The sequence below is a fragment of the Triturus cristatus genome, chromosome 6, assembly GCF_964204655.1.
Source record: "Triturus cristatus chromosome 6, aTriCri1.1, whole genome shotgun sequence".
Lineage (NCBI taxonomy): Eukaryota > Metazoa > Chordata > Amphibia > Caudata > Salamandridae > Triturus > Triturus cristatus.
The window spans coordinates 657,674,607-657,696,625 of record NC_140589.1 but is presented as its reverse complement, the minus strand read 5'-3'; positions in this window follow the sequence as shown (position 1 = coordinate 657,696,625).

Genomic DNA, 22,019 nt, shown 5'->3' with positions numbered 1-22,019 from the left:
ACTCTACAACTTAATTTATCTAGACAGGCATCATATACACATTGCGGTGTTGCAAGAGACTCACCTGGACCCAGCTCGCACCCCAACATTCGCCAGTAAATGGGCCGCAACACAAGTATTTTCCTCTTATTCTACTCACTCCAGAGGTGTAGTGATCCTAGTAAAATGGAATATTCCCTTTATTTTGAGGGGCACACACAAGGATTCACTGGGACAAAGTTGTATGATATGGGGCACACTAGGTACCCAGTCGGTCAAGACAGTATGCTGCTAAGGGCCCAATACTGACAACCCTGACTTTTACACCACACTTTGGGGGCGCATACTACAAATGGGCTCCACTCATAATTTTTTGGGGGGAGACTTTAATACTGCCTTTAATCAAGCAGTAGACAGATCCAATCCATCTCCTCTGCATTACACCAAGACACAAGAGGTTCTGATGGGAATATTCACAGCTCATGGGCTCACAGACACATGGCGACACTTCCAGCCGGAAGGAAGGGAGAGAACTCCTTACACTGCATTGCATGCTTCCTGGGCACTCCTAGATTACTGGGTGGTCTCCCGAGGGGCGGTCTCATGGCTCACACAGGCAACTCATCTCGCTAGAAATTTCTCGGATCACTCCCCGGTGCTTATAACAATAGTCCTGCCCGACTCTATTTCTTCTCCTAGACTCTGGAGATTCATGCCGGAGGCGTTGCTTGATACTGTTTTCAGGGCTGAGATTGGAACGTAAATCACTAACTTTTTTCAAACCAACATTGACTCTGTCTCATCCATAGGTACGGTCTGGGAGGCCTAGAAGGTCACAATCTGGGGTGCCTGCATGACCAAAAGTTTTGGGGTATTGCGAGACCTTCGTCGCACTCTGCATAAGCTCGAATGTGAACTTAAACAGCTGAAGAGCGACCTCTGGGGGGATGACTCTGAACAGCGCCTAGCGACCATTAGAGAACAACTCACCGAATACAAAGAAACGGCCGATTCAGAGGCGCGTTTTCGAGGGAAATATCATATCGCGCACAGGTACGGCGAGGGCGGGCACCCAGGCAAGATGCTAGCACAAGCCATCCGTTTAACCCAGTTCTCTAATTAGGGATTCTTCTGGGGCACACCACAGAGACAGCCAGGACATTCTCCACACCTTTACTGAATTCTCTAACAATTTATATGGTACCTGCAGAGATGAACCCCCCGCCCCGACTTTGCAAGATCTCACCCTTGGCTGGCTTGGTGATTCGCAAATGGAGTTTCTCACGGCGCCCTTTGAGAATGACGAGATGCTTGATGCAATAATGCAAATGAAGTCCGGGAAGGCCCCTGGTTCGGATGACCTTCCATCGACTTTTATAATGCTTATATTGCTCCATTTCTCCCCGTTCTCAAATACGTCTTTAATGAGGCGCAAGAGCTGGACTGTCTCCCCTGTCCATGAGACTGGCACTGATCTCTTCTCTCCTGAGGCCCGGAAAACCAGCAGATTGCTGCCATTCATACAGACCCCTCTGCTTAATCAATACGGATGCTAAAATCCTCGCAAAGATTCAAGCCAATCGCCTTAGCCTAGTAATGGAGAAATTGGTTCTCCCGGATCAGACTGGTTTTATTCCTGGCCGGGCGACATCACACAATCTCCACACGCTCTTCTCCATTCTTCGTTCGGTGGACCCGAAGGTACCTTTGGCAGCCGTATTCCTTGATACCACAAAGGCATTCGACTCTGTGGAGTGGAACTACCTATTCATAATCATTCAAAACATGGGCATGCCTAGGGGATTCCTCTCATGGGTTTGTTTACTCTACACTAGTCCCGAAGCCAAGGTCCTCATCAATGGCCATTCATCTCCTTCCTTCTCCATCACTCGGGGCACCCGACAAGGGTGCCCGCATTCACCTCTTTTGTTCGTCCTCGCGGTTGAACCACTTGCAGTTAAGATACGACAATATCACCAGGACAAAGCCCTTCGGTGCCCACTCTGACATATTCTGATCACCCTATAGGTGACGTCAGGGAACCTCAAATTAATCTCAAATCTCACATTAATCTCAATCCGTTGCTCCGCGAATTTGAGCGATTTAATATAAACTGGTCCAAGTCCCAAATGTTCCCTCTTACCTCATCGGTCACGGAATTCACCCCGGATTTTACCATTGAGTGGTGCACTGATGAAGTAAAGTATCTCGGTATCCATATCGTTGCAAACCGCAAAGAACTGATGCGGCTCAATTATGGTCGCGCTCTGGATGGGATAAGAGACAATATCACATGATGGATCACCCTACCACTTTCCATTGCAGGACGCATATCACTGATCAAAATGGTTATCCTCCCTAAACTCCTTTATTTATTTATGAACATACCATATGAAACCTTTTGTACTTTGCTTTGCACATAACTGATACACCTTACCTGGGGTGGCAAACAACCTAGAATACAATGGGATGTTCTCAATAGACCATATTTGCAAGGGGGGTTCGATATACCAAATTTTGCACTCTATTATACATGCGCACAGGCCCATTACACCCACTTCTGGTTCCACCCTCCCAGGTACATGTCGCAAGTAGCCACCGAACATTGGTTATCTGATCCCATTCCACTGGAGGGCGCCATATTTACTGCCATTGCACCACGCACTGAGGACCCGTCCCCCATCACCAACACTGTGAAGGCTTGGCAAAACAATGCCACACGATCCCAGGCTCCCATGTTATATTCACCCTTGCTTCCCCTAGTTCATCACCCGAAAATACCCATCCTTCAGGAAGGTGTTTTTAGGAAAACTCAAGCTAAATATGGTATTAAGACCTGGGGAGATCGCTACCTTCACGGCAAATTCCGCACATCGCAGCAACTGTTCGCTACACAGCTGCTTCTCCTATGGACATCTTTTTATATGTCCGCTTGCGTCAGGGCTTCAAGGAGCATACCCCTTCCTACCCTCAGGAGCCTCCGTAGATTACCCCATTGCGCCTAATATTGCATAGTGACGCGGCGTCACACTTGGTTTCTTCACTTTATCACACTCTTTACACCACTCAGGGCCCAACACAGAGCACTGTCCGGGACAAATGGTCTGTAGAACTGGGACTAGTCCTCACTGCAGTGCAATGGAACCACTGCTGCCAACAGACGGAACAAAGCACGTCTAGTAGCCGACTCTGCATCCTACATTACAAATTCCTTCATCGCACATACTATACACCAGCCAAGCTCCACCGCTTTAAATTGTGCGACAATGACAGATGTGATTGTTGTGGTGTTGCAGGGGCTGACTTCCTACACTTGGCCTGGGACTGCGGTGCTGTACAGGATTATTGGTTCCAGGTAGTCATAGCCCTGGAACAAATGACAGCATTGCACCTTCAGCGCTCTCCCCTTCTCACCCTTCTAGGATACACCAAGACACTAGCGGTGGCACATCGGAAATTCATCTCCTTCAGCCTTATTCTAGCTAAACGGCGTATAGCTTGCAGGTGGGGGCGGGGCAGAGCACCTAAATTTAAGGATTGGATCCAAGACATGGTATTTTGACAGGACCAAACATATGCATTTGCCAAACTGCTTCCTCCTACCTCCGTGTGACAACTGGGGACCCCTTATGGCATACTTACTCTCTCATCCACTTGATGGGGCCAACAACACACAGACTGATAATGTGGCGACTGCTTGAATTTTACATTTACTCTTACAGACCCCTGTTTCCTTCATTTCATGGAACCACTTGGTGGTCTGGAAACTCTCAGTGTATGTGATCTAATGTTACCATCATTGTATTGCCTCTGATGTCCTGTATTGCTCTGTAACTCACTGTGTTTAATCTGGTCTCATCGCCTGCCTCAATATTTTATTGTATTTGCCTAAGCCTGTACACTCGATATGATACATTGCCTGTACTTGTATTTGTTATTTTTCTCTTGAAAGTACATAAATAAGTAATTAAAAAAAGAAACAGAATTGCAGTATTTTGCATGGGTTATTGTTTATTAACTATAGTGACTGTTCTGGTCTCTAAAGAACCAGAAAAGGGGAGCGGACCCTTTAATTAAATCTGGCTAAGTGTGAAATGGCTAATCGCATCCAGGGAAAAAAATGTTTGTCCTTCGCTTAAGCCCCAAATATTGAACATCAATAATCTCAAGAAAGTTCCCACATTACAGTTCAACACACCCTACCTCAATGTCAGCCACCACATCAATAATCACCCACAACCACTCGATAATCAGATCACTCATTGGTGCAATGGTCACATGTTCCAATCCAAGCAAGGTGGTAGTAGGTACACAAACGTCCCTTTAATGCAAGCAACATCTAGGATGGTCAGCCATCCTAGATGATGAAAAAAAAAACAAAAGGATCATAGGAGTGGACCATACAGGTTCATTCATTTTTGCTAAGTTAGTTTGTAAAGGGCAATCATCTTTCAGGGAAAAAATGATTGCCCATCACTCAGGCCCCAAACAGTGCAAATCAATCATCTTAAGAAAGTTTCTGCATTACAGACCCTCCCTTACTGTTAGTCACCACGTGATGAATCATCAATCATCATCTCTCACACAATTACTCACTCACTGTTTCAATATTTGCAGGTACCTCTTCCAATCAAAGCATGGGTAGTTTAGGTATTAGGTAATCATCTTTGATACAGGCAACACATTGAAATTTGGAATTGTCAGGCACTCTTGTAAATCAACTATCTTCGGAGACAGACCTGCTAGTGCTCAGTGGTGCAAAAAGGGATAGGTAATAGGTACGTGAGGGAGGCAGGCATTGTCTTCAATGTCATAAAATAATTGTGGAGGCTTCTTCAATGCAAACTAGTCCAACTGCAATACTGCCATGTATGTGACAAAAAAGTGGTGGGGAAGCATAAATCTGAAACCAAAGTAATGATGTTCCACTAGCTCTTTTTTTTCCAAAGACAGAAGCCCAACAAGAAATAATTAGAAAGTACTGAAGGGGCACTGACATTCTTAGTCTCGGAAGTAGAGTTAGCCCTCAAACTTTTGAACCCAGAAGTTGATCAGCTAACACACTTGATTCAATTTCTGACCGATCATCCCCCTCCACCTCCTTTACTGTTTCAGGAACAGTGTAAATGTGTGGTATAAAATGTTGGTTCATTTTGATCATAGTCAATCTCCAATCTCTCCACGTTTTGAGGTGAGAGACTGGTCCTTCTCACTGTAACAACTGCATCAGCTGCACTGAACATGCGCTCAGCAGAGACATTCTGGCCGGCGCATCTTCCTATACCAATACATCAATGGATTTTGATACACGTAGACCTCTTTTATATCATCCAGATATTTCTGGATCTTCCTGTGGATAGTCATTGGTGCTGCCACATGCTCACCTGTTTTGCCATCACCTCTGCACTGGACTTGAACACTTCCAATTGAAACCAATACAATGAAGAGGTTGGGTCCAGTCCTTCTGTTGCTGTTGTTGCGGTGTTCTGGTTGATGGTGTTGTTGGCTGCTGTGAGACAAGACAACCCCTTCTGGAAGTTGAAGGTAGCACCCCAGAACAGTGGGGTGGGACTTTAAGTTACAGCCATTCTGATACCAGGTCTCTGGCTTGCTCTACAAACCCAACTCTTGTATGTTGAAATATTCCCTTCAGAAAAAGGAATGAAAGTGGGCAGAATATTTTTTGTACTATGTATCAAGTAGTGTGGCATAGATGTCATGTTGCAGCCTTGTATTACAAGCCAAGCAAAGGATTAAGCTCTCAACGAAGGCATGCACTTCTATGTTTTCATTAACACCTGAGGGGGAGAACCTTTCAGATGCCTTATTTACCTGGTCCCGTAGGAGATGCAACAATGAGATAGCTTGGCCCATCATACTGTTCTCCATGCTAACTTCCCACGTGAAAGCCTCAAAAGGGAGTAACATGTGAGCCAGTCATTTGACTTTACCCCATTTTCCACATCCAAGGTCATAGCTTTCCCGGCAGCATCCTCTTCTCTTTGAATGACATAATCATTGATCTGTTTGTACATGTTGCAACATGTAATAGGTCGAGTTCCAACCTGTTGGCAACGGCAGTATCAGGGCTTTAACTGGTACTCCATTATAACACTGAATAATCCACAACTGCTGCCAAGCTTTAAAAGAATGGCTAAAATGAGTGCAGATTCTTCTTCAAGCAGTCAGTGTGTTGCTGACTATGTCTTCTTTTTTGAGGAAGTCTTGCACCACCAGGTTGATGCAATGGGCCAACACAGGACCCTGAAATAATCTCCATCTGACATTGCCTTGACTATGTCACTGCCATTGTCCATGGCACCAAATCCAATTCTGAGTCTCAGCCATTCAAACACCTTGCTGTTAAATTCCTCCATGATGTTTAAGCTGTTTGTGATTTCTCCATGCCGAACATGGCCACTGTTGCATGCCACCGAACACTCTTTAAACTTTCTTGAGGGCCAAAACCTGCAGATATCTTTTGCTTTACCTCAGCAAAAGAGATCCAGTGTGCAGTAATGCACATGTAATCAGTCGCCTGACAATTGGTCCACATGTCTATCATCAGATGGATGGTGTGAACAACACTTTGCTGCACAGCTTGTCCAACTAACATCAGCACATCGTGTTGCAGCGCTGAAACAGCAACTCTGGCAAACCAGATCCGACTTGGTACCTTCCGTTTTGGGCACGTGGCTGCCATAAATTCTAAGTATCCCACTCCTTCCACAAAAGAAAGAGAGAGTAGGTCCAGCGCTAAACCTTTTGCCATCTTCCCATGGTACATACATGCGGTTGGGTGGTTCTGCTCATAGGGCCCCTCCTGCCTAAACATGCCCATTATAGTAGCCTGGATTTTCTTCTGTTCTGGGGCCACTGACAAAGACTTCTTTCGTGGTGGTAGACTCAATGTGCATCGTGGTTGGGCTGCCCCTGTATGCCATGGTGTCTCCATCTCACTCACAGTCCTGTACCATTGTAAAATCACTGAGATGGGTGATTCTGCTGCCGCACTGCTGGGGACAAAACTACTTTGCATGAAGATGTCACCTCTTCTTCCTCATCATCACCTCACACCATTATTAGACTTGTAGCTGATGTTCCCTTGCTCTCCTCACCATCACAACCACGTTCAACAATATTTTTAAGGTGCTCTTTCCACTTGATTGTGTAGTGTTTTTTCATATGGGCCGTTTGGCCTCCAGTATGATAATGTACGATAATGTACCACGTTGACCTCGACGAACGTTCCTGTTGCAAATATTGCATACTGCAATATGCTTCTCCTCTTTGCTAACTGTAAAAAAGTCTCGAACTGAGGAGAAATACTTTTTTTACTGTGCTGCGTCCAATGCCTGCAGAAGAACTGGTGGATTGCCTTCCTGCTTCTCCTGAGGTAGGGGTTGGTGCAAGTCTCAGCTCGAGCTTTGAAAAAATGGTAGCTGGTGGCGGTGGTACCTATGCCACATCCCTCGTAGCAGCTTGACTAGCAATGTCAAACTCCTCTGAGTCACTGCCCACAATGACTGCCTTGTCATCGTCATCTTCCTCATCATCCCCTTCCATAAGTCTAGGTCTTTCAAGAACTTTTCTTTTCCATCGCCTCTCCTGTTATTTGAAAAGTTTTATATAGCGCTGGCTAGACCCAGAGGTATCAGAGCGCTTTACATGAAGTAGGACATTGTTTCAGAACATTGTTACATTGTTACATCAGTTGTTGGAGTTACAAAAGTTACATGAATTACAAAAGCAAAGCATAACATTAGGAAAAAAAACGGTAAAGGGGAAAGTACTTCAGGGGACACAGAGAAGTCAGGCTGGAAAAGGGGAGGCAGACAATGAATCACGGAGGGAGGAGGTGGGGGAGGGAAAAAAAACACAACGTGGAGATGAGGAAAACGATGTCCGATGTCCAGCTGGGTAGGTGGCGGCCAAGGGGTGAACCAGAGTCAAACTCCTCTATAGCTGCATAGGACAGCTCCACCGGGCATCAGCCAAAGTTGCTCGGGCACCGACAGTTTTGGATTCCGCCTAGGGGGCATTGTAAAAAGTTCCATCAAGAGCCCTGGTCACAGTGTATGGTGCTGCGATCCCAGTGGTAGTGGGACCACTCCCAATCCTCTACTGAGTGTGTGTCTTGCCGCTGTGATCACTCTGAGAGGACTCTGTATCCCGGAGAACAAATGCTGGATCCCTCCCCAACAAGGGGAGAAAGAGTGCTTTTGTGGGAGGCCCACTCGTGGCGGCCATCTTAGTGACATTCAGGCTGGTAAGAATGACCCTCACTGCTGTAGGGGTAATTGATAGTTGGGTCGCTGGTTCAGTTCCCTGTGAATCTGCAGCCCCAATACAGCAAATGTTGGTGGTAATGATATTGCAGGTAAAGTACTGCAATTAACATGTGCTGGGGGCCATTTTGTTCATAGCTCCTTCAGTTGCTGCTACACTCCTGGACTAAAGTGAGTGAGTTGATGTGAGGGATGATCAGCCCAGGCCCGACCCAACCTTTATGCTACGTTGTACGTCCCTGTGCACTGTGCAGAATCAGGCGCTGTCCCCAAGGGGCCTTGTTGTAGCCAGGCTAGTCCATGATGGCCACAACGTGAGTAGCACAGGAAAGTCCTATCCATGCTTCTCTAGCCCAATCCAGAAGGGAATCCTACCTTTCATTCTCTGTTCCTACCAGTTGGAGCACATAATAGCTTATAGCAGCCAGACTATTCCAAGATGGCCACACCGTGCGAATAACAGGCAAGTCCTATCTTTGTTTCTCTGGCCCTAAACAAGAAGGATTTGAAACTTAGTCTAGTGTAGGTAAAGCAAATGAGAGTAAGTGATCTTCAAAGAAATGCAAGTAACATCAATAATCCACATGCAAGGGGAGAAGTTACACAGCAAGAACAGTAGCGCTCCTCGCTGAGCGCCTTGCTGCAGACAAACAGCCACGGTCCGGGGACTCCCCAGGGGCCGCAATGGTGCTTGAAGAGTACAGTAGCCCAAGCAAAACATGTAGGGAGAGGAGCGCTCGCACCCTCCCGCTCCATCTCACTGCATCCCCACATAGGGCAGTGAACCGGGCCAGTCACATCAAGCGCATCACCCCCACCTCATCGGAAGAACCCCGTAATGCCCCATGACAACAGGGTTCACTTAGCAACCCAGGATGGGCAGCATGTTCTGGAAAGGAAATGGAAGGAAAACTAAAATACTGGTTCATGTTCAGGTAAGGCTCATTCCAAAAAGGCAGCGTGCATGACAGGCAGTGCTCTGCATATGTCAATAGGTCAATCCTAGGACCTGGAGCACAGCCACAGGCTCTGCCAGGGGGTAGCCCTAACGCCCCAGTGGGTGCAATCCGACCAGCATTCCTCAGTTTAGCAGTGAAGCACAACAGAGGGCCCCAAGCACTCTTCAACACCGCCGTGCAGCGTGACTCCGGAGACCCAGGGAGCGCACAGATCACAGTGCACTGATCAGCAGCACTAAGCTTCAGCCGCAAAGCCCGGTACCGGAGTGCAGCAGTAATTCCATCCGGGGGTAGACCTTTGCAGTGCGACCCCGGTGAGCCAGGGAGAGCACAGCACAGCTGTTGAAATGGCTTGCCCGAACTCACCGCAACGCTGAGCTTGGTACCCGCAGCAGCAGGCCGGAATCTCCCCAGTGACCTCAGCATTCAGAGCGACCATCGATCGTGCCAGGATGTCCCAATATCACCTCCACAGCCATTGCACCGCAACCGGATGTCTATTATCTCCTGGACTCTGTCGGGGTCCATTCCATGTCCCTATAATCATCATCTGAAGTGGTGCTTGGAGAAGATGGTGGAGTAGTTCCATTCCTTATCATTCCTGGAGATCTGGCAGCCAATGCTTCTAAAAGAGGAGGTTTTGCTCGGAAAGGAAGCTCAACATCCTGTTGTGCTACAACATCAGGAAAATGTACTATTGCTGGCTGCGGCTGCTGTCCACTTTGCTTTGTTTCCTGAAGCAACTTTGTACTACTTTGCGAAAGGGACAAATTCAATTCCACATCATACTCGTCGGCATTGAGATGATTGCATTGGCTGCCTCACTGACAGACATGATCCTAAGCTTAGATTGGTGTGGTGCAGTTGATGCAGGAGTGCTGCTCCCAGTTTGCTTCCGTGAGGCCGGTGCAGCATGCACAAGTTTTCCCGATAAAAGGTTCTGGCCGGCTTCTTCTCAATGGCCATTTTCTTGACAGCATATTTCTTGGTGACCATCTTCTTAAAGCTCTCAGTTGACAGTTGCACCACCTGGAATGAATATAAGCAACTCCTGGCTATTGTGTTTCACTCTCATTAGAGCTCATTAGATAACAATAGCTTTGCTTTGACACAAGGTTCACCCAGTATAGGTCAAAATGAAAGTACTGGCTAATCCTATGTTTTAATACTTTGCTTTAAAAATGACAAACTTAGATTGTTTAAGATTTTGCCCTAAGGGGACCTACTCCTCCCACAAAGGCTAAGGATTCAGGGTATCCCTTCCTTTTTCCCTTATGTATTTTTTGGAAAACATTTTCAGGACAGGAAACCAAGCACTGAGTTCTGTAAAGACCACTGTAACATTTCTGTTCTTGTTGCTGCCAGTCAACCTCAGCACTCACTCATCACAAAGCTCTCTCAGCCAATCAGAAGGCTTGAATTTTTCAATTTCAGCCCAATTATCATTGTATGCAAAGCATTTTGAACCTTAATTTCTCCAAATGTGTTACACAAAATCAAGCACAGTTTATGGGTAAAGGTCACAATTTCTACTTAATGTGGTGCAATAAATGTTCAACTGTTTTCTTTGTATTGTTGCTTAATTTGTTCTACTGAACTTGCATGAGGAGGAAAATGTCTTGGGACTCCAGGTTTTGTTTAAGCCCTGTCTAAACCAAACTTTTTATTTCAAATCGGCTCCTTCCTGGAAAGTTTTGGGGCAATCCGTCAAGTGGGATATGAGACAAATATAGGGTCCCAAAATGCTTTTTCCCCATGCAAATTCCATAGGGAAATTTAGAAAACTACACAGAAACAAAAGCCTGATCAGCATTACACCAAATTTGGCAGAAAGCTAGTCCCTTACCCAGAAAACATTCTTTGTTGTGGCTGTGTTCAGTAGATTTCTGAGAAATCAAGGCTCAAAATGTTTATACTAGCAGTTGATCCTACTGTACTCGTGTGAAAATAGAGCTTTCCAATTAGATGAGAGGGCTTTTTATCCCCATCGGCTACTTACTTCTGCAGGAGTGAGACAGTCCCGTGGGAGCTCATGCTGTTATTGGTTGGCTGCATTAGTTTGGGAAACGTTTCAGCTGTCAACACAGGACACAGAGACTCTGGGACTAGCGGTGCTTTGAGAATACCGCACCTGTGCCTCATCAATTATTTGTCCCACACTAACAAGATGGAGCATAGATGCTGAGGATCTCTGTCAGTGGGGTAAGGATACCGTAAGGTATGTTACCTCAAGGAAAATCACAAGCAGGGTTATAGCCCTGTGTCTGAGTCTCAGAATTTTTCTGTGTACTATAATGTTATGGTGTCCATTTAAAGTCCTTTATATTAAATCAGAAGGTAAGCACTAGGCTCAACAATATATTATTGTGCCTGTTGGTTAGCTCTTTATCTCTGAGTTATTGCCCCCCACCCTATTTCCCCGGAAAGCCTTTGTTTGCTCACCCATGCTACCATGTTAGTCATATGCGGCAAGAATATACTTGGCACATGTTGAAGAACCAAAGTAGGGTGAACCACAGTACACCAGGAGCAAATAAACGTAACCACCAAGGTTGGTACCATATTGCCCCTTTCTTCCCGATGGGCTCATGATTGTGGTCTGAAAGATGCATTATGCCCCTATTGGAGATCTTAAACCAAAGGTGATGAACTGCAGGCAGATGGAAATTTCTGCCTGCTGGGAGTGGAATGGGGGCAAGATTGGATGCTGGACTGCAGTGGGATGAAGAGAGTGGAATAAAAACAAAGCAAACAGGCGACTTGGTAGCACTTAGTAGCTGCCTGTCCATTGAAAGAAAAAAAGAGAAAAGGAATGAGAGCAAGAGACATAAAACACATGCACTCCCACGGAGTGTAGATCCATAAAACAAGAGCCCATTTAAGGCATCAGTTTAGTTATGCAACATCATGACACTGAAATGCTGAAAGATTTGTTATCACACTTGTGTAAACCTTTTGGAAATAGTGGACATATTCGGTTTACCCCTAGTATATGCAGGTTGGACATTCCCTTTGACCCTTACTTAAAAACACTAAAGTTAATTAAATATTCTGGCCGTAAAGTGAATGTTTAGAATTCTAGAGCTATGGTATGCAATGGGGATAAAACCTGCTGTAACTAAACATAAGGCTGTGAAATTGTTGAAAGAATTTACATGTTAATGCATCTTGGATACTGATGTCAGGTTCCTGGCGCCTAGACCTGCTGTAGACCTTCGTCATCCCTGAACTATTATACAATTGATTGAAGAAACTTCCTGCTCATTCTATTAACTTGGAGACATATTGGGAAGGGACTAAGAGAGAAACACTATACTGGATCTACCTCTTGGACTGGATTCAGTATAGGTCAGCAGTTGTACAGGAGGATTAACTAACAAGCAGTGGCGGCTCCTCCACTAAGACGGAGGAGCATCGCTCCACTGCTCACAGAGCAGTGTAAAAGTAAAAAGAAAATGATAATAACTTAAGTTATTATCATGTTATTTTTAGTATTGTCACGGGCGAGGTTGGGCTTGGCTCCCCTGACATCGGGGAGGAGGAGTGTTTGCTACACTCTAAAGTGCGCATGACGCTTTGGCCGGCCAGCCGGCCAGCCAAAGTCTCATGCACACTGTGCATCTTCTCCACCCAAGCTGCTTTACAGTCTGGGTGGAGAACATCCATAGACCCCCAGCCTCCCACGGCGCTCAGACCTATCACAACACTGCACTGCAGCATTGTTATTAACTGTGGGGAGCCAGGGTGCTTCCTGGAAGAGACACAATGTGGGAGAGATTGAGGAGAGCAGGTAAGTGAAAAGTATTTTATTTTTCAACTCCCCGCCATGCCAACCCCATACTGTACCGGCTACCACTGCTAGCAGGAGTGTGATTAATCACTGCACTAGCATCAAGGTATAAATAAACAGATATAATTATTGGGTACTGGTATAGGGCACCAAGGTAGTAAATGTTGCCATGTTGAAGTTTAATCCCCTCCAAAGAAGCATAACAGGTGATCTCCGGATGTCACTGCAAATCAACTGGACAGAAGCTGAGAGAACAAGCCAGAGAAAGAGAAGGTACCAAAAGGCACCTGGGACCAGGAAGACAATACAGCCACAGGAGGGAGAAAGGTTGGAACTAGAGACTTGGGGAACAGAACAACAAAAAGGGGGAGGCAAGAACAGGTGCAAACTAGTAAGCATGAAGGACCACAGCAACTGAAGAAGTTACCGATCGTCTACATGTCAGCAGAGACCTTTAAGTACTTATTCTACCCCTTGAGTCGTATGACCAATAGCGACTGTAGTCAATAGGTAAACATCAGGTTAGCAGTCTAGTGCTTGAGTCCTTTCAGTTTCCATAGCCTCACTCTCCAAACTCTCAAGCTCTGACTCGTCCTACACCTCATCCCTTCTTTCTGCTGAGACAGAATCCTGAAAGCTAAAGTATCAAAAAAGTAATTTTTGTCTTGTTACTAAATACCAATAGTGATCATCAGCAAAGATATAAACTAGATAGCACTTGTAACGTGCTCGGATTGTGTTTTTTAATAAAACAGAGATTCTTTTTTCAAAATGTGTGTCCTACCCTACAAGATAAACAATTCCCCAATGATTAATTGCTTTCTAACAGTCTCCCAAACAGTAACGGTTTGACTGAGCGAGATTACACAAAGTAATCCCTTAATGGCATTCCTCTTTATAAAGGTGTGGCAAAAAGGCAGAGTTGTCCAGTTTCTTGCTATCTGAACCATTTCACTTCACATATGACCTGGGCTGATTTTCGCCTGGTTGGTGGAGAAGGCTGTGTTGTGTTCTCCAACCTCCTGTCACTTATTTCACTCGAGAGAACAACATAATGTGATGCACTTAATATCAGTGGATACCTTCTACCACCATATCCTTAATGGGGATTTTGTATTCAGAGCTTCTGAACATGCAGTGGACCTCTTCAGGATGGGAAGGGTCCCATTTAACTCTAGCCCTGTCTGTTGTCTGTCCTCTGGAACTGACTGAAAAAGGTGTTCACTGGTGTGACTTTCCAGCTAAAGTTAGCATGGCCTGTAACAACCAGAAAGTGCATCGTGATTGGTAACAGAAAGACCTGCCAGCATTTCTACTTACATACTAATGCCCAAAAAGATTATTAATGGTGGTAAGGAGGCAGACTAATGCTGTCTCTTCCCTAAAAGAGTTAAAAAAATGATTTTCCCTATCTGTGATTACTGTCTTTGCCTGTGGTTGTTGCAGTTTAAAATTGTAGTTTTAACCTGCCCGATATTGCATATTTAATTACCTGTTTTGTGTTCAAACTTGTGGCTTTTCCTGCCCCTGATTGCTTCCATTTAAGATGTTGAATTGTGGGATTTGCAGTCCTAAATCTCTGTAGTTTTTCCCTCTCATTAACAGTGACTATCAGTTTTCCCTCCAAATTTCCCCTTGTCTCTGTGCTAAGACCTGTATGTTAAACAGTGCACCCCCAGCCACCATTTTGTGTTAACAAGTCAGTGAAACCAGCCCCTCCTCCTCCCCCCTGCAACAGGGATGTTCTACATCAGAGTGTGCTCTGAGGCAGCAGTGATCTTTTGTGTGCTGTTTACACTGTGTTTAATCAGGACTGTGCACTTCGGTTTTTGGCCAGGAGAGGGAGTAAGGTTTTATACAAACACTATTTTCAGAGGACAAGTTAGGCCTTTACCTGCAGAAGTCCAAAGTGTGGATTGAGCCTGTCTGTCTCCTAGGAGATTCTGAACAAGAGAAGCAGGTCCCAACTCCCTGGCCAGCAAACCTTGTCCGAGATCGCTGGGACCTTATATAGTCTGCTAGTGGTAGGTACATGTATACACTGAGTGGTGGTTGTATCTGATGTTTCTATTGGATTAGGGTTAGTGTTCTCATTGTTTGGGTATTTGAGGGTTCTGGGTCTGTGATTCAATCAATGTAGGGTTGGGACTAGGGCTAGGGTTCGGATTTCTATTGGAAGAAGGAACTAGGGCTTCCTGTGTTATTGGTTGTTGGGACTATGGTGGGACTAGGGCTAGGTTTAGGCCTGTAATCGGAAGAAGCAATTAGGGCTTCCGGTGTGATTGGTTGCTGGACTAGGTGTGGTACTAAGAGTAGGGTTAGGCTTTTGAATGGAAGTAGGGACTAGGGCTTTCTGTGCCATTGGTTGCTTGGACTTGGTTTGGGACTACTGGTAGGGCTAGGGCCACTATTGGACATAGAGATCAGGGTTTTTGAAAGTTATTGGGTGCTTGGACTAGGGCTGAGATTGGCTGTAAGGTCCTGGTCTCCTATTGTTTCTAGATTTTAGGGCTAGTGTTGTGATTGGATAGGGTTAGGGCTAGAGTTCCCATTGGCTGAAGGGGTCACCTGATTGCTAGGGCTATAAAAGGCCGAGGCTTAGTGCGTCTCAGCCCAGGCGTCGAGGCTAAGGGCAGAGAGGACAAGGGCAATTACCTGTTTGAGCCTGTTTGAGACTGGTCGGGACTAGGGCCAGAAATGCTGCCCATGTTCACATTCAGTAATAGCTACCCCACACCATCCACAAACATAGTAAGACATTCACATCGAATGTACACCACACACAACCCTATGCACGGATCAGTGTACCAGCATGCACTACAAACCCAACCAAACCACATCTATACACCCTTCTATCCCAACTACCACACATACCCACCATGACCTACAAACAGTACACAACTCTGTCCTATACCACCAACCAATCCACTCCTCACTAACACAACTCCATTCAACACCAAACATAACTACTTCCCACCCAGGCACACGCTCCCTGCTCTAATTACACCTAACAGACCACCTTTAATCACTAACGAACATACATTCATCCTTCCATCATTTGTCCAACAAACACCCTTCTCTCCCTACTACCATAATAATACTAACACACAACACACACACTGCACACCACCACACTGTTTAACTCATGCAACAAACCAGTCTAAGAAAAACACTCTCACCTCTACTTCATTCCCTCCTACACAAAACATACACTCTACTCATACACATGACCACCCCCTCTACCTTACAACCTCCTCTCACAAACAATACTATACAACCAAATCCATTACATGAAACAAATACACCAGCACCCCTTGTCACTACTCCTCAAAAACAAAACACATCACACACACCAGCACAACAAGATCTTCAAAGCGAAACACCTCGAAATACATACCATCACAACATACAAACATACACCCACCTTTCAAACCACACAAAGGAACAAACTCATCCATTGGGCAATTTAGAACCTTACTACATGACCCACATGCTGCACCACCACCCCTGACTCATACACCTTCCATCAAAAACACATGCAAATAACATAAGCGACGTGCCACACCTCACAACTTTGCTTCCCCATGTCTAATGCACAACAATGTTACACCACAAAAACAACATAGCACACCAACTCACTCTCAAACACCATCTCCACCGCATACATGCGCAGACCCATCAAAATGCCTTCTTAGCATGCTGGATGAGGAACATGATACAGAACTGCTACACGATTGCTATCCTAATACGGCTAATGCCAACACTAAAAACATACCTGCTGCAAACACACACAATACTGTTCACTCTACTACAAAACAAAGTCTCACTATCACCAAAGGCCATTCTCTAAACTGTCTACTAATAAACGCTCAATCCCTCTCTAAAAACAAACATCACATCTACGACCTTCTCACAGATGCAAAACCAGACATACTATTCAGATCTGAATCATGGTTGGGAGATGATATGGCTCCAGTCCTGCATGAAGCCATTCCTCTAGGCTATCAAATGATCACCCAAAATCGTATAGGGAAAAAAGGAGGTGGTCTAGCTGTTGTGTTCAGGCAAACATTACATATCACTAAAGTTGATGACATCTCCATAAAGAATTGTGTGGCTCTTCTGACAAGATGCAATACTACACCTCCTTCATCCTGTAACTTCCTGCTCCTTTACAGACCTCCACCTAGCAAGGCAACATTCCCAGACACACTTCTAGACACAGTTTCTAACCTGATAACAATACACTCCAACTTAAGCGTTCTGGGTGACATTTGGTTTGACAAACCCAATATGACCCAACCAAAAACAATAATCACTGACCTAGAGGCACTGTACCTGGATCAGATTGTCCACAAACCCATACACATCGTTGGACATATCCTAATTGCCATTTTTGCTAAAACTGAACTAGTTACCGTTCAAACTATAACTCCAGTCACATGGTCAGACCATCACTGGCTTGCTTTCCAACATAAAACAACACTAAGGAACTCGCCTAAAACTAGCTTACATCCATCCACCCATCGGCCATGGAACCAACTCAATTTGGAACACTTAGAAACACAACTAACATCAAGTACAAATCTGGAAACAATAACTTTGGTTCAAAGACTATATGAGTGGCTACAGGAAGCATCCTGATACCACTCAAAACCACACAACAGCACAAAAGAAAAAAAGCGCCTTGGAGAAACTTAGAAATAAAAGACATAAAACAACAAATTAGAAAGCTGCAGCCTACCTGGTTCAAAACAAACGCCAAACAAGACAAACTTCACCTACAAAAAATTAACAGATTATGCAAGTCAGCTATCAAAAAAGCTAAGGAAAGGTACTATTCAGACAGAATTCAAAATACTAAATGTGCAAATAAAGAATTCTATAATATACTCAATTAATTTTGCAAACCAAATTGCCTAGAAGGAACTCATCCTGTTACTCAAGATTTTACAGACAAACTGGCAAATCATTACACAGACAAAGCAGACACATTGGACTCATTCTTAAAACAGAAACAAAGCACCAGCACTAACCCCTGTACAAAACAACAATTCAAGAATACTCTAACCCAGCCTCTCTGTTACTTCTGACACATCTCACACAATGAATTTATGGACCTGGTCAAAGCAAGCAGGCCTGCCGGCAGCCCTTCTGACCCCTGTCCACCACAAACTTTCAAGACAATTCTTTTAACAACCTCTGCTGCCACTCCAGTAAGAAGAATCATCAGCGATTCCTTAACTACCGGAATATTTCAAGAAGAACTCAAAAAATCACCCATCTGCCCTTTACTGAAGAAAACAAAATTGGACACCCTGAACCCTGACCACTACAGACCCATTACAAATGGACCTTTCCTGGGCAAACTGATAGAAAGAGCAGCGTTCGCCCAGATGTCACAATTCATGGAAGAGAATGACATACTCTCAGACTTCCAAACAGGATTCCGACTGGAAAGAGGCACTGAATCTGCCATCCTTGCCATCTAGGATGACCTGAAGAATAAAGTTGACCACAGCGGGGTTGCTGCGCTACTCCTCTTGAACCTCTCGGCTGCCTTTGACACAGTTGACAATGACGCTCTGAAACAAAGACTCCATGAAGCCGGCATAGAGGGAACTGCTCTAGACAGGATCACGTCCTATCTTCGAAACAGAACTAATGTCATCCATACCCCACCTTTCTCGTCCAAACTATACTCCACAAAAGCAGAGGTCCGTCAAGGTTCTATCATCTCGCCCATGCTTTTCAACATCTACATGAAGTCATTACCGGTACTGATCAATCAATTTCACCTGATGTGCTATAACTATGCAGATGACACGCAAATACTCCTTCAACTGGAATGCCCCAAAGACATTGAAAAATGCCCACATTTAAGTTGTCTCAGAGTCGTGGATCAGTGTATGTGTTGGAGCCATCTCAAACTGAATGCTTCAAAAACGGAAATACTCATGTGTGGCGATTGGAAACATTCCGACCCACTTGCTGCCTGGCCTGATGTACTGGGATCACCACCTAAATTATCGAAGAAAGTAAGAAACCTCGGAATAATCATGGACTCACGCTTTGTCATTATAAAAATGCTGCAATGAATTTTCCCTCATTTGGGATTTCCACACAAGGTCCAAGCTACCATCATCCTTGTTCTGTCCAAACTCGATTACGCCCATAGCCTCTACCACGGATCACCTTTAACGACCATGAAAAGACAACAACGGATTCAGAACTCGGCTGCCAGACATATCAAACCGCGATACCACATATCACCTGCCTTGAAAGCCCTGCATTGGTTACCGGTTGCCAGAAGATCCACGTTCAAGCTACTTTGTATCACCCACAAAGCAATACATGGGATGGGACCGCTCTTCATCTAGAATAAAATCACCAAACACATTCAACAAAGGAACCTACGCTCTAAAGAGGCATCTCGCCACAAAATCCCAAGATACAAGAAAAAAAACATGGGTGGCACATCCTTCTCTGTTCAAGCAGCCAAATGATGGAACTCTTTACCCCCCAACATAAGATCCACCGAAAACCACCTTATCTTCAGAAAACTACTCAAGAATTGGCTCTTCACCACAGAAGCACCATACGCAAACAGAAATTTATAGCATATTCCTCTGTATATAACCATTTATTTTCACTATAGATATGTACCTATCTTTGTGTATTGCTTTGTATAAACATGTAGATTAATTATGTTGTTGTAAATAAATAAGTAAATAAATAAATAAAAATCATCTTTGGTCTACATGTACTAACTTCCATTGTGCATCTATGTACCTTCCATGTACTTGGATCTGTGTGTCTGTTATCTTTCTCCTGAAAAAGCATATCCAATGCACTTCCCTATTTCTCATCCTGTACCTCTATAAATATCTTTAATCTATATATACTTATCCCCTTTATGCATCTATATACTTTCAATGTACTTATGGATCTATATATTTATCACTTTCTTCTAATTTAGCATTTCAAATGCACTACCCTATTTCTAAGCCTATACTTCTCTCAATATATCCTCTGGCCCAGCCTTCTGACTCATCTCAAACTTCTTTCTAATACTCTTTCCCATGCACTACCCTATCTCTCACGCTATACATCTATCAATATATCCTCTACATACACTCTCTCATTTATCCCAAACCCCATACCACTACTATGATCCCAAAGTAACCCTTCTGGACTCTCTCCTGCTCTATCCCTCATTGCATCAACTGACACCTATTTTACTATACCGATCCCCCAAAACAAACCTTTATAAACTCTCCCCTCTGACTCTTCCCCTCAAAAATCCGTTTTTACTCATCCAAAAGCCTCCTCCTACTGCAATGACCTAAAAAAAAAAAGAAATCCCACTCTGCTGTCCATCCACTATCCTTTTCAATCAAAATAACAGACTAACATGTTCACTTCTCATTTTCCATATTCCACTATACTAATTCACCACTTATCCTTTATGGGTTCCAGAGTAGCGTGCTACTCGCCAATGAAGCGTTTCAACACCCCATCATGGTCACCAGCGCTATATAAACGCAAACCTTTTTCCCTTTTCTACCCCTTCTCAACCCTTCTCAATCCAAATAACTGACTAACATATCCACCACTCAAATTACTTTCATGTTTTGCCGTACTAATTCAACAGTAATCCTTATGGTTTCCAGAGTAGCGTGCTAATCGCCAATAAAGCGATTCAAAACCCCATCAAGGGGTAGCAAGCGCTATATAAATATAAACCTCTTTACCTCTTCTATCCTGCAACCTACCCTTCTCTATCCAAATAACTGAATAACATATCCACCACTCAAATTACTTCATACTTCACTATACTAATTTTTAAAACTAATCCTTTATGGGTTCCGGAGTAGCGTCCTACTCATGGGAAAAGCGCTTCAACACCCATCAGGGATAACAGGTGCTACATGAATGCAAACCTTTCTTCCCTTTTATCCCTCCGCTACCCTTCTCACTCCAAATTACTGACTAATATCAACCACTCAAATTACTTTCATTTTTCACCATTCTAATTCAGCACTAATCCTTTAGGGGTTTCCGGAGCAGCGTGCTTCAACACTCCATCAGGGGTAACAAGCGCTATATACATACAAACCTTTTTTTCCCCCTCTTCTATCCTTCTGCTATCCTTCCGAATCCAAATAACTGACTAACCTATCCACCACTTAAAATGTACTTGCATGTTTCACTATACTAATTCAACACCAATCCTCTACGGGGCCCGAAGTGGCGTGCTACTCGCCGAAAAAGCACTTCGATGCCTCATCAGGGGTAGTAAGCGCTATATAAATGCAATTACAAAACAATACAATACATTAAAATCAAGTTGATAAAAGCCATGAAAGGGCCTCATTTTGTTTACCACAGCCGGGACTGTTAAATGACATCTGAATACTATGTTAAAACCCTTTAAGAGCATAGGATGCTCAAAACATAATTGCACACTTCAAATGAAGTAATATTTGAAGCTATGGCTTGAGAACCTGTGTTTGAGATTCCATTCTTATCAAAAAGGATGCAATACTATGAGGGCCCTGTTGAGCACAGGAGGACCCTGTATAATAATGGGCAGCATAAACTGTGAAGATAAACGTGACACATAGGGAACAGTTACATAGTATACCGCTGTTGAGTGGGAGGATTATTGGCACTGGGAAGGTGGGAGAAACAGTGGCATGGGAAGGGGGTGTGGTGGGTGCGGGCCGCCCGGGTTGTCAATCACTGAGGGGGGGGGGGTGACAAAATTGCAAAAATATGTGTGTTAAACTCATACTTTTGGCATTTAGTCAAGCCGGGGGTGACAAGAAACCACTGAGGGGGTGACAAAATTGCAAAAATATGGGTTTTAAACACATATTTTTGCCATTTTATCAAGCCAGGGGTGACAAGAAATTTTCCGCACCTGGTACCACCTGATCTTGCTATGCCACTGGGGAGAAATCCTGGTGGGCTGCAACAATGCAAATGGGTAAAGTAGAA